We start from the raw sequence: 14,083 nt of genomic DNA on the forward strand, positions 1-14,083 counted from the left end.
ACTCGGATCATGTAATCACTTAGATGACTAGAGGGATGTCTATCTGAGTGGGAGTTCATAAGATGAACTTAATTATCCTGAACATAGTCAAAAAGATCTTTGCAAATTATGTCGTAAGCTCACGCTTTAGTTCTACTGTTTAGATATGTTCCTAGAGAAAATATAGTTGAAAGTTGACAGTAGCAATTATGCGGATGACTAGAGGGATGTCTATCTGAGTGGGAGTTCATAAGATGAACTTAATTATCCTGAACATAGTCAAAAAGATCTTTGCAAATTATGTCGTAAGCTCGCGCTTTAGTTCTACTGTTTAGATATGTTCCTAGAGAAAATATAGTTGAAAGTTGATGGTAGCAATTATGCGGACAGTAGAAAGCTTATGTCCTTAATGCACCGCTCAGTGTGCTGAACCCCAAACGTCGTTTGTGGATGTTACGAACATCGGACATACACGTTTAGATAACTACATGATAGTTCAGTTAAACGGTTTAGAGTTGAGGCGCCAAAGACGTTTTTCGAAACGTCGCGGAACATATGAGATGTTTCGAGGGCTGAAATTGGGATTTCAGGCTCGTGCCCACGTCAAGAGGTATAAGACCTCCGACGATTTTCTTAGCCTACAAACTAAGGAGAAAAGCTCAATTGTTGAGCTTGTGCTCAGATTGTCTGAGTACAACAATCATTTGAATCGAGTGGGAGTTGATCTTCCAGATGAGATATTGATGTTTCTCCGAAGTCATTACCACCAAGCTGCTAGAGCTTCGTGATGAACTATAATGTATCAGGGACATATATGATGATCCTTGAGATATTCGCGATGTTTGACACCACAAAAGTAGAAATCAAGAAGGAGCATCAATTGTTGATGGTTGGTGAAACCACTAGTTTCAAGAAGGTCAAGGGCAAGAAGGGATACTTCATGAAACGGCAAATCAGCTGCTGCTCTAGTGAAGAAACCCAAGGTTGAACCCAAACCCGAGACTAAGTGCTTCTGTAATAAGGGGAACAGCCACTGGAGCAGAATTACCCTAGATACTTGGTAGATGAGAAGGCTGTCGATAGAAGTATATTGGATATACATTATGTTAATGTGTACTTTACTAGTACTCCTAGTAGCACCAGGGTATTAGATACCGGTTCGGTTGCTAAGTGTTAGTAACTCGAAATAAAAGCTACGGAATAAACGGAGACTAGCTAAAGGTGAGATGACGATATGTGTTGGAAGTATTTCCAAGGTTGATCAAATATCGTACGCTCCCTCTACCATCAAGATTGGTGTTTGCGTTGAGCATAGACATGATTGGATTATGTCTATCGCAATACGGTTATTCATTTAAGGAGAATAATGGTTACTCTGTTTATTTGAGTAATACCTTCAATGGTCTTGCACCTAAAATGAATGGTTTATTGAATCTCGATCGTAGTGATACACATGTTCATGCCAAAAGATATAAGATAGTAATGATAGTACCACCTACTTGTGGCACAGCCACGTAAGTCATATCGGTATAAAACGCATGAAGAAGCTCCATGTTGATGGATCTTTGGACTCACTCGTTTTTTGAAAAGTTTGAGACATGCGAACCATGTCTATTGGTGTATATGCATGAAGAAACTCCATGCAAATGGACCGTTTGGACTCACTTGATTTTGAATCACTTGAGACATGCAAATCATACCACATGGGCAAGATGACTGAAAGCCTCGTTTTCAGTAAAATGGAACTAGAAAGCAACTTGTTGGAAGTAATACATTTTGATGTGTGCAGTCCAATGAGTGCTGGGGCGTGTAGTGGATATCGTTATGTTCTTACTTCACAGATGATTTGAGTAGATGTTGAGTACATTTACTTGATGAATCACGAGTCTGAATTATTGAAAGGTTCAAGTAATTTCAGGGTGAAGTTGAAAGATCGTCGTGACAAGAGGATAAAATATCTATGATATGATCATAGAGATGAATATCTGAATTACGAGTTTGGCACAGAATTAAGACATTGTGGAAATTGTTTCACAACTAATACAGCCTGGAACACCATAGTGTGATGGTGTGTCCGAACATCATAATTGCACCCTATTGGATATGATGCATACCATGATGTCTCTTATCGAATTACCACGATAGTTTATGGGTTAGGCATTAGAGACAACCGCATTCACTTTAAATAGGGCACCACGTAATTCCGATGAGATGACACCGTATGAACTATGGTTTAGAGAAACCTAAGCTATCATTTCTTAAAAGTTTGGGGCTGCGACGCTTATGTGAAAAAAGTTTCAGGCTGATAAGCTCGAACCCAAAGCGGATAAATGCATCTTCATAGGACACCCAAAACAGTTGGGTATACCTCCTATCTCAGATCCGAAAGCAATAAGGGATTGTTTCTAGAATCGGGTCCTTTCTCGAGGAAAAGTTTCTCTCGAAAGAATTGAGTGGGAGGATGGTGGAGACTTGATGAGGTTATTGAACCGTCTCTTCAACTAGTGTGTGGCAGGGCACAGGGAGTTGTTCCTGTGGCACCTAAACCAATTGAAGTGGAAGCTTATGATAGTGATCATGAAACTTCAGATCAAGTCACTACCAAACCTCGTGGGATGACAAGGATGCGTACTACTTCAGAGTGGTACGTAATCCTGTCTTGGAAGTCATGTTGCTAGACAACAATGAACCTACGAGCTATGGAGAAGCGATGGTGGGCCTGGATTCCAAAATGGCTCGAGGCCATATAATCCGAGAGAGGATCCATGTATGAAAACAAAGTGTAGACTTTGGTAGAACGGCTCGATGGTCGTAAGTCTATTGAGTACATATGGATTTTAAAAGGAAGACGGACAATGATGGTAAGTATCACCATTAAGAAAGCTCGACTTGTCGTTAAGATTTTTTTCGACAAGTTCAAGGAGTTGACTATGATGAGACTTTCTCACTCATAGCGATGCTAAGAGTCTGTTGGAATTATATTAGCGATTACTGCATTATTTATGAAATCTTGCAGATAGGATGTCAAAACATTGTTTCCTCGACGATTTTCTTGAGGAAAGGTTGTATGTGATACAACCGGAAGGTTTTGTCAATCCTGAAAGATGCTAATAAGTATGCAAAGCTCCAGCAATCCTTCTAAGGACTGGAGTAAGCATCTCGGAGTTGGAATGTATGCTTTGATGAGATGATCAAAGATTTTGGGTGAATACAAAGTTTATGAGAAACTTGTATTTCCAAAGAAGTGAGTGGGAGCACTATAGAATTTCTGATGAGTATATGTTGTTGACATATTGTTGATCAGAAATGACGTAGAATTTCTAGAAAGCATATAGGGTTATTTGGAAAGTGTTTTTCAATGGAAAGTCTGGATTAAGCTACTTGAACATTGAGCATCAAGATCTATAAGGATAGATCAAAACGCTTAATGGTACTTTCAAATGAGCCCATACCTTGACATGATCTTGAAGGTGTTCAAGATGGATCAGCCAAAGAAGGAGTTCTTGCGTGAGTTGTAAGGTATGAAGTTAAGACTTAAAGCTCGACCACGGCAGAAGAAAGAGAAAGGACGAATGTCGTCCCCTATGCTTTTGTCATAGGCTCTATACGGTATGCCATGCTGAGTACCACACCTGATGTGTGCCTTGCCACATATTTGGCAAGAGGGTACAAAGGTGATCCAGGAGTGGATCACTAGATAGCGGTCAAAATTATCCTTGGAGTAATAAGGACATGTTTCTCAATTATGGAGGTGATAAAGAGTTCGGCGTAAAGGGTTACATCGATGCAAGCTTTAACACCTATCTGAATGACTCTGAGTAGCAAACCGGATACGTATAGTGGAGCTACCATTTGGAATAGCTCCAAGTGGAACGTGGACGCAGCATTTATAATATGACCAAGAGATTTGCAAAGTCCATACGGATCTGATTGTTGCAGACCCGTTGACTAAAACCTCTCTCACAAGCAAAACATGATCAAACCCAGAACTCATTGAGTCTTAATCACATGATGATGTGAACTAGTTTAGTGACACTAGTAAACTCTTTGGATGTTGGTCACATGGCGATGTGACCTGTGAGTGTTAATCACATGGCGATGTGAACTAGATTATTGACTCTAGTGCAAGTGGGAGACTGTTGGAAATATGCCCTAGAGGCAATAATAAATTAGTTATTATTATATTTCCTAGTTCATGATGATCGTTTATTATCCATGCTAGAATTGTATTGATAGGAAACTCAGATACATGTGTGGATACATAGACAACACCATGTCCCTAGTAAGCCTCTAGTTGACTAGCTCGTTGATCAATAGATGGTTACGGTTTCCTGACATGGACATTGGATGTCGTTGATAACGGGAGCACATCATTGGGAGAATGATGTGATGGACAAGACCCAATCCTAAGCCTAGCACAAAGATCGTGTAGTTCGTATGCTAAAGCTTTTCTAATGTCAAGTATCATTTCCTTAGACCATGAGATTGTGCAACTCCCGGATACCGTAGGAATACTTCGGGTGTGCCAAACGTCACAACGTAACTGGGTGGCTATAAAGGTACACTACAGGTATCTCCGAAAGTGTCTGTTGGGTTGGCACGAATCGAGACTGGGATTTGTCACTCCGTGTAAACGGAGAGGTATCTCTGGGCCCACTCGGTAGGACATCATCATAATGTGCACAATGTGATCAAGGAGTTGATCACGGGATGATGTGTTACGGAACGAGTAAAGAGACTTGCCGGTAACGAGATTGAATAAGGTATCGGGATACCGACGATCGAATCTCGGGCAAGTACAATACCGCTAGACAAAGGGAATTGAATACGGGATTGATCGAATCCTCGACATCGTGGTTCATCCGGCGAGATCATCGTGGAACATGTGGGAACCAACATGGGTATCCAGATCCCGCTGTTGGTTATTGACCGGAGAACGTCTCGGTCATGTCTGCATGGTTCCCGAACCCGTAGGGTCTACACACTTAAGGTTTGATGACGCTAGGGTTATAAAGGAAGTTTGTATGTGGTTGCCGAATGTTGTTCGGAGTCCCGGATGAGATCCCGGACGTCACGAGGAGTTCCGGAATGGTCCGGAGGTAAAGATTTATATATGGGAAGTCCTGTTTTGGTCGCCGAAAAAGTTTCGAGGTTTATTGGTAACGTACCGGGACCACCGGGAGGGTCCCGGGGGTCCACCAAGTGGGGCCACTAGCCCCGGAGGTCTGCATGGGCCAAGTGTGGGAGGGGACCAGCCCCAGGTGGGCTGGTGCGCCCCCCACCAAGGCCCAAGGCGCAAGGGAGAGGGAAGGGGGGCAAACCCTAGGGCAGATGGGCCCTAAGGCCCACCCCAGGTGCGCCTCCCCTCTCTCCCCCCTTGGCCGCCCCCCTTAGATGGGATCTAGGCTGTCCGCCACCCCTAGGGGTGGAAACCTAGTTGGGGGCGCAGCCCCTCCCCTCCCCCTATATATATATATACTTGAGGTTTGGGCTGCCCAACACAGACGAGTTCCTCTCCTTCTTGGCGCAGCCCTACCCCTCTCCCTCCTCGTCTCTTGCGATGCTTGGCGAAGCCCTGCTGGAGTACCACGCTCCTCCACCACCACCACACCGTTGTGCTGCTGCTGGATGGAGTCTTCCTCAACCTCTCCCTCTCTCCTTGCTGGATCAAGGCATGGGAGACGTCACCGGGCTGTACGTGTGTTGAACGCGGAGGTGCCGTCCGTTCGGCACTAGGATCTCCGGTGATTTGGATCATGACGAGTACGACTCCTTCAACCCCGTTCTCTTGAATGCTTCCGCATAGCGATCTACAAGGGTATGTAGATGCACTCTCCTTCCCCTCGTTGCTGGTTTCTCCATAGATAGATCTTGGTGACACGTAGGAAAATTTTGAATTTCTGCTACGTTCCCCAACAGTGGCATCATGAGCTAGGTCTATTGCGTACATTCTATGCACGAGTAGAACACAAAGTAGTTGTGGGCATTGATTTTGTTCATTATGCTTACCGTTACTAGTCCAATCTTGATTCAGCGGCATTGCGGGATGAAGCGGCCCGGACCGACCTTACACGTACTCTTACATGAGACTGGTTCCACCGACTGACATGCACTAGTTGCATAAGGTGGCTAGCGGGTGTCTGTCTCTCCCACTTCAGTCGGATCGGATTCGATGAAAAGGGTCCTTATGAAGGGTAAATAGCAATTGGCATATCACGTTGTGGTTTTTGCGTAGGTAAGAAACGTTCTTGCTAGAAACCCATAGCAGCCACGTAAAACATGCAAACAACAATTAGAGGATGTCTAACTTGTTTTTGCAGGGTATGCTATGTGATGTGATATGGCCAAGAAGAATGTGATGAATGATATGTGATGTATGAGATTGATCATGTTCTTGTAATAGGAATCACGACTTGCATGTCGATGAGTATGACAACCGGCAGGAGCCATAGGAGTTGTCTTTATTTTTTGTATGACCTGCGTGTCATTGAACAACGCCATGTAATTACTTTACGTTATTGCTAACCGGTAGCCATAGTAGTAGAAGTAATAGTTGGCGAGCAACTTCATGGAGACACGATGATCGAGATCATGATGATGGAGATCATGGTGTCATGCCGGTGACAAGATGATCATGGAGCCCCAAGATGGAGATCAAAGGAGCTATATGATATTGGCCATATCATGTCACTATTATTTGATTCCATGTGATGTTTATCATGTTTATGCATCTTATTTTCTTAGAACAACGGTAGTAAATAAGATGATCCCTCATTAAAATTTCAAGAAAAGTGTTCCCCCTAACTGTGCACCGTTGCGACAGTTTGTTGTTTCGAAGCACCACGTGATGATCGAGTGTGATAGATTCTAACGTTCAAATACAACGGGTGTAAGACAGATTTACACACGCGAAACACTTAGGTTGACTTGACGAGCCTAGCATGTACAGACATGGCCTCGTAACACAAGAGACCGAAAGGTCGAGCATGAGTCGTATGGTAGATACGATCAACATGAAGATGTTCACCGATGATGACTAGTCCGTCTCACGTGATGATCGGACACGGCCTAGTTGACTCGGATCATGTAATCACTTAGATGACTAGAGGGATGTCTATCTGAGTGGGAGTTCATAAGATGAACTTAATTATCCTGAACATAGTCAAAAAGATCTTTGCAAATTATGTCGTAAGCTCGCGCTTTAGTTCTACTGTTTAGATATGTTCCTAGAGAAAATATAGTTGAAAGTTGATGGTAGCAATTATGCGGACAGTAGAAAGCTTATGTCCTTAATGCACCGCTCAGTGTGCTGAACCCCAAACGTCGTTTGTGGATGTTACGAACATCGGACATACACGTTTAGATAACTACATGATAGTTCAGTTAAACGGTTTAGAGTTGAGGCGCCAAAGACGTTTTTCGAAACGTCGCGGAACATATGAGATGTTTCGAGGGCTGAAATTGGGATTTCAGGCTCGTGCCCACGTCAAGAGGTATAAGACCTCCGACGATTTTCTTAGCCTACAAACTAAGGAGAAAAGCTCAATTGTTGAGCTTGTGCTCAGATTGTCTGAGTACAACAATCATTTGAATCGAGTGGGAGTTGATCTTCCAGATGAGATATTGATGTTTCTCCGAAGTCATTACCACCAAGCTGCTAGAGCTTCGTGATGAACTATAATGTATCAGGGACATATATGATGATCCTTGAGATATTCGCGATGTTTGACACCACAAAAGTAGAAATCAAGAAGGAGCATCAATTGTTGATGGTTGGTGAAACCACTAGTTTCAAGAAGGTCAAGGGCAAGAAGGGATACTTCATGAAACGGCAAATCAGCTGCTGCTCTAGTGAAGAAACCCAAGGTTGAACCCAAACCCGAGACTAAGTGCTTCTGTAATAAGGGGAACAGCCACTGGAGCAGAATTACCCTAGATACTTGGTAGATGAGAAGGCTGTCGATAGAAGTATATTGGATATACATTATGTTAATGTGTACTTTACTAGTACTCCTAGTAGCACCAGGGTATTAGATACCGGTTCGGTTGCTAAGTGTTAGTAACTCGAAATAAAAGCTACGGAATAAACGGAGACTAGCTAAAGGTGAGATGACGATATGTGTTGGAAGTATTTCCAAGGTTGATCAAATATCGTACGCTCCCTCTACCATCAAGATTGGTGTTTGCGTTGAGCATAGACATGATTGGATTATGTCTATCGCAATACGGTTATTCATTTAAGGAGAATAATGGTTACTCTGTTTATTTGAGTAATACCTTCAATGGTCTTGCACCTAAAATGAATGGTTTATTGAATCTCGATCGTAGTGATACACATGTTCATACCAAAAGATATAAGATAGTAATGATAGTACCACCTACTTGTGGCACAGCCACGTAAGTCATATCGGTATAAAACGCATGAAGAAGTTCCATGTTGATGGATCTTTGGACTCACTCATTTTTTGAAAAGTTTGAGACATGCGAACCATGTCTATTGGTGTATATGCATGAAGAAACTCCATGCAAATGGACCGTTTGGACTCACTTGATTTTGAATCACTTGAGACATGCAAATCATACCACATGGGCAAGATGACTGAAAGCCTCGTTTTCAGTAAAATGGAACTAGAAAGCAACTTGTTGGAAGTAATACATTTTGATATGTGCAGTCCAATGAGTGCTGGGGCGTGTAGTGGATATCGTTATGTTCTTACTTCACAGATGATTTGAGTAGATGTTGAGTACATTTACTTGATGAATCACGAGTCTGAATTATTGAAAGGTTCAAGTAATTTCAGGGTGAAGTTGAAAGATCGTCGTGACAAGAGGATAAAATATCTATGATATGATCATAGAGATGAATATCTGAATTACGAGTTTGGCACAGAATTAAGACATTGTGGAAATTGTTTCACAACTAATACAGCCTGGAACACCATAGTGTGATGGTGTGTCCGAACATCATAATTGCACCCTATTGGATATGATGCATACCATGATGTCTCTTATCGAATTACCACGATAGTTTATGGGTTAGGCATTAGAGACAACCGCATTCACTTTAAATAGGGCACCACGTAATTCCAATGAGATGACACCGTATGAACTATGGTTTAGAGAAACCTAAGCTGTCATTTCTTAAAAGTTTGGGGCTGCGACGCTTATGTGAAAAAAGTTTCAGGCTGATAAGCTCGAACCCAAAGCGGATAAATGCATCTTCATAGGACACCCAAAACAGTTGGGTATACCTCCTGTCTCAGATCCGAAAGCAATAAGGGATTGTTTCTAGAATCGGGTCCTTTCTCGAGGAAAAGTTTCTCTCGAAAGAATTGAGTGGGAGGATGGTGGAGACTTGATGAGGTTATTGAACCGTCTCTTGAACTAGTGTGTGGCAGGGCACAGGGAGTTGTTCCTGTGGCACCTAAACCAATTGAAGTGGAAGCTTATGATAGTGATCATGAAACTTTAGATCAAGTCACTACCAAACCTCGTGGGATGACAAGGATGCGTACTACTTCAGAGTGGTACGTAATCCTGTCTTGGAAGTCATGTTGCTAGACAACAATGAACCTACGAGCTATGGAGAAGCGATGGTGGGCCTGGATTCCAAAATGGCTCGAGGCCATATAATCCGAGAGAGGATCCATGTATGAAAACAAAGTGTAGACTTTGGTAGAACGGCTTGATGGTCGTAAGTCTATTGAGTACATATGGATTTTAAAAGGAAGACGGACAATGATGGTAAGTATCACCATTAAGAAAGCTCGACTTGTCGTTAAGATTTTTTTCGACAAGTTCAAGGAGTTGACTATGATGAGACTTTCTCACTCATAGCGATGCTAAGAGTCTGTTGGAATTATATTAGCGATTACTGCATTATTTATGAAATCTTGCAGATAGGATGTCAAAACATTGTTTCCTCGACGATTTTCTTGAGGAAAGGTTGTATGTGATACAACCGGAAGGTTTTGTCAATCCTGAAAGATGCTAATAAGTATGCAAAGCTCCAGCAATCCTTCTAAGGACTGGAGTAAGCATCTCGGAGTTGGAATGTATGCTTTGATGAGATGATCAAAGATTTTGGGTAAATACAAAGTTTATGAGAAACTTGTATTTCCAAAGAAGTGAGTGGGAGCACTATAGAATTTCTGATGAGTATATGTTGTTGACATATTGTTGACCAGAAATGACGTAGAATTTCTGGAAAGCATATAGGGTTATTTGGAAAGTGTTTTTCAATGGAAAGCCTGGATTAAGCTACTTGAACATTGAGCATCAAGATCTATAAGGATAGATCAAAACGCTTAATGGTACTTTCAAATGAGCACATACCTTGACATGATCTTGAAGGTGTTCAAGATGGATCAGCGAAAGAATGAGTTCTTGCCTGAGTTTTAAGGTATGAAGTTAAGACTTAAAGCTCGACCACGGCAGAAGAAAGAGAAAGGACGAATGTCGTCCCCTATGCTTTTGTCATAGGCTCTATACGGTATGCCATGCTGAGTACCACACCTGATGTGTGCCTTGCCACATATTTGGCAAGAGGGTACACAGGTGATCCAGGAGTGGATCACTAGATAGCGGTCAAAATTATCCTTGGAGTAATAAGGACATGTTTCTCAATTATGGAGGTGATAAAGAGTTCGGCGTAAAGGGTTACATCGATGCAAGCTTTACACCTATCCGAATGACTCTGAATAGCAAACCGGAGACGTATAGTGGAGCTACCATTTGGAATAGCTCCAAGTGGAGCGTGGAAGCAGGATTTATAATATGACCTAGAGATTTGCAAAGTCCATACGGATCTGATTGTTGCAGACCCGTTGACTAAAACCTCTCTCACAAGCAAAACATGATCAAACCCCAGAACTCATTGAGTCTTAATCACATGATGATGTTGTTGGGTAACGTTGCAGAAAACAAAATTTTCCTATGGTTTCACCAAGATCCATCTATGAGTTCATCTAGCAACGAGTGATTAGATGCATCTACGTACCTTGTAGATCGTGAGCGGAAGCGTTCAAAGAACGGGGATGATGTAGTCGAACACGACGTGATCCAAATCACCGGAGATCCTAGCACCAAACGGACGGCACCTCCGCGTTCAACACACGTACGGAACAGCCACGTCTCCTCCTTCTTTATCCAGCAAGGGGAGAGGAGAGGTTGAGGGAGATGGCACCAGCAGCAGCACGACGGCGTGGTGTTGATGGAGCTGCAGTACTCCGGCAGGGCTTCGCCAAGCGCTATGGAGGAGGAGGAGGTGTTGGAGAGGGAGAAGGAGGCAACCAAAAGCGTGGATGAAAATCCCTCCTTCCCCCACTATATATAGGAGGGCCAAGGGGGGGCGCCGGCCCTAAGAGATCCAATCTCCTAGGGGGGTGCGGCCAAGGGGGAGGAATCCCTCCTCCCCAAGGCACCTAGGAGGTGCCTTCCCCTCCTAGGACTCTTCCTCCCTTGAAACCCTAGGTGCATGGGCCTCTTGGGGCTGGTGCCCTTGGCCCGTGTAGGCCAAGGCGCACCCCCTACAGCCCATGTGGCCCCCCGGGACAGGTGGCCCCACCCGGTGGACCCCCGGGACCCTTCCGGTGGTCCCGGTACAATACCGATAACCCCGAAACTTGTCCCGATGCCCGAAACAGGACTTCCCATATATAAATCTTTACCTCCGGACCATTCCGGAACTCCTCATGATGTCCGGGATCTCATCCGGGACTCCGAACAACATTCGGGTTATTGCATATACATATCCCTACAACCCTAGCATGACCGAACCTTAAGTGTGTAGACCCTACGGGTTCGGGAGACATGTAGACATGACCGAGATCGCTCTCCGGTCAATAACCAACAGCGGGATCTGGATACCCATGTTGGCTCCCACATGCTCCAGGATGATCTCATCGGATGAACCACGATGTCGAGGATTCAAGCAACCCCGTATACAATTCCCTTTGTCAATCGGTATGTTACTTGCCCAAGATCCGATCGTCGGTATCCCAATACCTCGTTCAACCTCGTTACCGGCAAGTCACTTTACTCGTACCGTAATGCATGATCCCATGACCAGACACTTGGTCACTCTGAGCTCATTATGATGATGCATTACTGAGTGGGCCCAGTGATACCTCTCCGTCATGCGGAGTGACAAATCCCAGTCTTGATCCATGTCAACCCAACAGACACTTTCGGAGATACCCGTAGTATACCTTTATAGTCACCCAGTTACGTTGTGACGTTTGGTATACCCAAAGCACTCCTACGGTATCCGGGAGTTACACGATCTCATGGTCTAAGGAAAAGATACTTGACATTGGAAAACTCTAGCAAACGAACTATACGATCTCATGCTATGTTTAGGATTGGGTCTTGTCCATCACATCATTCTCCTAATGTTGTGATCTCGTTATCAATGACATCCAATGTCCATAGTCAGGAAACCATGACTATCTGTTGATCAACGAGCTAGTCAACTAGAGGCTTACTAGGGACATGTTGGTGTCTATTATTCACACATGTATTACGATTTCCGGATAATAAAATTATAGCATGAATAAAGACAATTATCATGAACAAGGAAATATAATAATAATGCTTTTATTATTGCCTCTAGGGCATATTCCAACAGTCTCCCACTTGCACTAGAGTCAATAATCTAGTTACATTGTGATGAATCGAACACCCATGGAATTCTGGTGCTGATCATGTTTTGCTCTAGGGAGAGGTTTAGTCAACGGATCCGCCACATTCAGGTCCGTATGTACTTTACAAATCTATATGTCTCCATCTTGAACATTTTCACGAATGGAGTTGAAGCGACGCTTGATGTGCCTTGTCTTCTTGTGAAACCTGGGCTCCTTGGCAAGAGCAATAGCTCCAGTGTTGTCACAGAAGAGCTTGATCGGCCCCGACGCATTGGGTATGACTCCTAGGTCGGTGATGAACTCCTTCACCCATATTGCTTCATGTGCTGCCTCCGAGGCTGCCATGTACTCCGCTTCACATGTAGATCCCGCCACGACGCTCTGTTGCAACTGCACCAGCTTACTGCCCCACCATTCAAAATATACACGTATCCGGTCTGTGACTTAGCATCCAGATCTGTGTCGAAGCTAGCGTCGACGTAACCCTTTACGACGAGCTCTTCGTCACCTCCATAAACGAGAAACATTTCCTTAGTCCTTTTCAGGTACTTCAGGATATTCTTGACCGCTGTCCAGTGTTCCTTGCCGGGATTACTTTGGTACCTTCCTACCAAACTTACGGCAAGGTTTACATCAGGTCTGGTACACAGCATGGCATACATAATAGACCCTATGGCCGAGGCATAGGGGATGACACTCATCTCTTCTATATCTTCTGCCGTGGTCGGACATTGAGCTGAGCTCAATTTCACACCTTGTAACATAGGTAAGAACCCCTTCTTAGAATGATCCATATTGAACTTCTTCAATATCTTATCAAGGTATGTGCTTTGTGAAAGACCTATGAGGCGTCTCGATCTATCTCTATAGATCTTGATGCCTAATATATAAGCAGCTTCTCCAAGGTCCTTCATTGAAAAACTTTTATTCAAGTAGGCCTTAATGCTGTCCAAGAGTTCTATATCATTTCCCATCAAAAGTATGTCATCTACATATAATATGAGAAATGCTACAGAGCTCCCACTCACTTTCTTGTAAACGCAGGCTTCTCCATAAGTCTGCGTAAACCCAAACGCTTTGATCATCTCATCAAAGCGAATGTTCCAACTCTGAGATGCTTGCACCAGCCCATAAATCGAGCGTTGGAGCTTGCACACCTTGTCAGCATTCTTAGGATCGACAAAACCTTCCGGCTGCATCATATACAATTCTTCCTTAAGGAAACCATTAAGGAATGCCGTTTTGACGTCCATTTGCCATATTTCATAATCATAGAATGCGGCAATCGCTAACATGATTCGGACGGACTTCAGCTTCGCTACCGGTGAGAAAGTCTCATCGTAGTCAACCCCTTGAACTTGTCGATAACCCTTAGCGACAAGCCGAGCTTTATAGATGGTCACATTACCATCCGCGTCTGTCTTCTTCTTAAAGATCCATTTATTTTCTATGGCTCGCCG

The sequence above is a fragment of the Triticum urartu genome, chromosome 4A (assembly GCF_056163025.1).
Source record: "Triticum urartu cultivar PI428250 chromosome 4A, HENAU_Tu73, whole genome shotgun sequence".
Lineage (NCBI taxonomy): Eukaryota > Viridiplantae > Streptophyta > Magnoliopsida > Poales > Poaceae > Triticum > Triticum urartu.